Below are 3,526 nucleotides of genomic sequence, written 5' to 3'. Positions count from 1 at the left end.
CAGCTTGGATTCATTCTCTTCGTCACATTCAGGTACACCTATCAAGCGTAGATTAGGTCTTTTCACGTAGTCCCATATTTCTTGGAGACTTTGCTCGTTCCTTTTTATCCTTTTTTCTCTAATCTTGTCTTCTTTTTTTTCTTTTTTTTTTTTGAGGCGGAGTTTTCGCTCTCGTTACCCAGGCTGGAGTGCAATGGCGCGATCTCGGCTCACCGCAACCTCCGCCTCCTGGGTTGAGGCAATTCTCCTGCCTCAGCCTCCTGACTAGCTGGGATTACAGGCACGTGCCACCATGCCCAGCTAATTTTTTTGTATTTTTAGTAGAGACGGGGTTTCACCATGTTGACCAGGATGGTCTCGATCTCTCGACCTCGTGATCCACCCGCCTCGGCCTCCCAAAGTGCTGGGATTACAGACTTGAGCCACCGCGCCCGCCTTGTCTTCTTGTTTTATTTCATCGAGTTGGTCTTTGACCTCTGATATCCTTTCTTCTGCTTGATCAATTCGGCTGTTAAAACTTGTGCATACTTCACGTAGTTCTCCTACTGTGTTTTTCAGCTCCATCAATTCACTTATATTCCTCTCTAAATTGAGTATTCTTGTTAACATTTCATCAAATCTTTTTTCAAAGTTCTTAGTTACTTTAGATTGGGTTAAAACAAGTTCTTTTAATTCACAGAAGTTTCTCATTATCCACATTTTGAAGCCTGCTTCTGTAATTGGAACACACTCGTTCTCCATCAAGCCTTGTTCCGTCGCTGATGAGGAACTGTGATCCCCCCCCCACCCGAGGGAGAAGCGTTCTGATCTTGGGTATTCTCAGCCTTTTTTGGCTGTTTTCCTCCCTTCGTTATAAATTTATCCATCTGCGGTCTTTGTATTCACCGTCTTTGTAATTGGGTTTCTGAGTGGACGTCCAACTTACCGATTCTCAGCGCCGAAATCTGAGCAACCCACTGCGCCCACCAAATCAGCAGCGTTAAGATCGACGGTGCTTTTCCGACTCTGCACCAAGAACCGTCGCTCCGAGGCGCCGGCAAAACCGCCTCGCCGGTCACAAGAATCGCGCTGGCGACCGTGGGGCTCCTCCGCCGGGAATCTCCTGGTGCGTGAGCAACAAGAATTCACGTGAAGGTGTGGCGTCCTCTCGTTCTTTGCGCTTACACTGGGAGCTACAATCCCGAGCTGCTAGTGATCAGCCAGCTTGGATCTGTCTCCCTACTGCTGACTCTTATATGCCAGTATAGGGCTGGAAAGTACCCGCCTCACCTCCGAACTTGCACCCACCATATTCATCTGTCCCGGAGGTGTCGTTTAACTCTGTAAGTCGAATGCACACACTGAAAACCATTTTGCTAGATAGCTCCTTTTTTGTTTCAGAGCTAGATATTTCTCATTACAGCCTGTACTCCCATCCACTCTGGAATGTCCAAACGCAGCTTTTAGAAGAACTGTGTTACTAACTCGCTGAATCTAAACATAGATGCAACTTCCTAAAAGGAACCAACACACAGCAGATTAGTTTGTAGGAAGCAGGTCTTCTGTGTTTTAAACGCGTTCGTACTGCTAACAATTATATGCCACTATCAGGCTGGAAATGACTGATTCTACATTCTCCAAAGAAAGGGTTTCTGAACTGCTGAAATACAAATCCGTTTAACTCTAAGTTGAATGCACACATTGACACCCATTCTGCTGGATAGCTCCGTTTTTGTTTTAGAGTCAGATCTTTCTCTTTACTTCCTGTACTCCCGTCCACTCTGGAATGTCCAAAGGCAGCTTTTAGAACAAATGTGTTTCTAACTCGCTGAATCTAAACATAGTTGCAACTTCCTAAAAGGATCCAACACACAGCAGATCAGTTTGCAAGAAGCGGGTCTTCTGTGTTTTAAATGCATTCGTACTGCTAACTCTTATATGCCACTATAGGGCTGGAAATGACTGTTTCTACATTCTCCAAAGAAAGGGTTTCTGAACTGCTGAAATACAAATCAGTTTAACTCTGTAAGTTGAATGCACACATTGACAACCCTTCTGCTGGATAGCTCCGTTTTTGTTTTAGAGCTAGATATTTCTCATTACAGCCTGTACTGCCATCCACTCTGGAATGTCCAAAGGAAGCTTTTAGAAGAAACGTGTTTCTAACTCACTGATTCTAAACATAGATACAACTTCCTAAAAGGAACCAACACACAGTAGGTCAGTTTGTACAAAGCAGGTCTTCTGTGTTTTAAACGCATTCTTTTTTTTTTGAGATGGAGTTTCGCTCTCGTTACCCAGGCTGGAGTGCAATGGTGCCATCTCGGCTCACCGCAACCTCCGCCTCCTGGGTTCAGGCAATTCTCTTGCCTCAGCCTCCTGAGTAGCTGGCATGACAGGCACGTGCCACCATGCCCAGCTAATTTTTTGTATTTTTAGTAGAGACGGGGTTTCACCTTGTTGACCAGGATGGTCTCGATCTCTTGACCTCCTGATCCATCTGCCTCGGCCTCCCAAAGTGCCGGGATTACAGGCTTGAGCCACCACGCCCAGCCTTAAACGCATTCTTAATGCTAATTCTTATATGCCCGGCGTCGAATCCCACCCCGTCCTTGAAAAACTGAAGGCTGCTCACCGCTATTACCCTAAAGAGTTTGACTGGAATCTGAAAAGCGGGCGTGCGTTCATCATCACGAGCTACTCCGAGGACATCCACCGCTCCATCACGTACTCCATCCGGTGCACACGGAGCACGGTAACACGCGCCTGGACGGCGCCTTCCACTGCATGAGCAGCAAGGGGCCCGTCTACCTGCTCTTCAGCGTCAACGGGAGCGGGCATTTTTGTGGGGTGGCCGAGATGAAGTCCCCCGTGGACTACGGCACCATTGCTGGGGTCTGGTCTCAGGACCAGTGGAAGGGGCAGTTTGATGTCAAGTGGATTTCTGTTCAGGACGTGCCCAATAACCAGCTGCGGCACATCAGACTGGAGCACAACGACAACAAACCCGTCACAAACTACCGGGACACCCAGGAGGTGCCCTTAGAAAAAGCAAAGCAGGTGCTGAAAATCATCAGCTCCTACAAGCACACGACACGACCTCCATCTTCGACGACTTTGCCCACTACGAGAAGCACCAGGAGGAGGAGGAGGAGGAGGAGGAGGAGGAGGTGGCGCGCAAGGAACGGCAGAATCGAAGCAAACAATGAGGAGAACCAGTTTCCTACGTGTTCTAACATGTGACTCGGAAAACCGTTTAAAACGCGTGTGCTTTGTCAGCTCCAGCGTGTCGTCCGTGCGGGGTCGAGTGTTGCATCTTTGCCTTTCCTGTCGTTTATTTTTGCCCAAATGAACTGGCATTTATTTCTACTTTTCTATGTATTCTAATCTTGTAGAAGCCACTAATAAAGTAGTATTTTTTTTGTCAGCTTAAAAAAAAAAAGGAGGAAGAATAAATAATAGTGCTTGAGGAAGAGTAGTGATCGAGAGGGTTGGTCAAGAGGGCACCTCATCGCAGATGCTAGAGTAAAAACAACTCCCTCGTAGT

At 47.2% G+C, this 3,526-nt stretch overlaps 1 pseudogene; it reads left to right on the top strand.

Moving 5' to 3' along the window:
- Positions 1-2,563: 2,563 nt before the first annotated feature.
- Positions 2,564-3,188, top strand: LOC120362972 (YTH domain-containing family protein 1 pseudogene; annotated as a pseudogene).
- Positions 3,189-3,526: the final 338 nt, after the last annotated feature.

Source organism: Saimiri boliviensis (genome assembly GCF_048565385.1).
Source record: "Saimiri boliviensis isolate mSaiBol1 chromosome 16 unlocalized genomic scaffold, mSaiBol1.pri SUPER_16_unloc_3, whole genome shotgun sequence".
NCBI classification, from domain to species: Eukaryota; Metazoa; Chordata; class Mammalia; order Primates; family Cebidae; genus Saimiri; species Saimiri boliviensis.
Note: the sequence above shows the minus strand (reverse complement) of the source record. Positions and strands in the feature narration are given on the sequence as shown.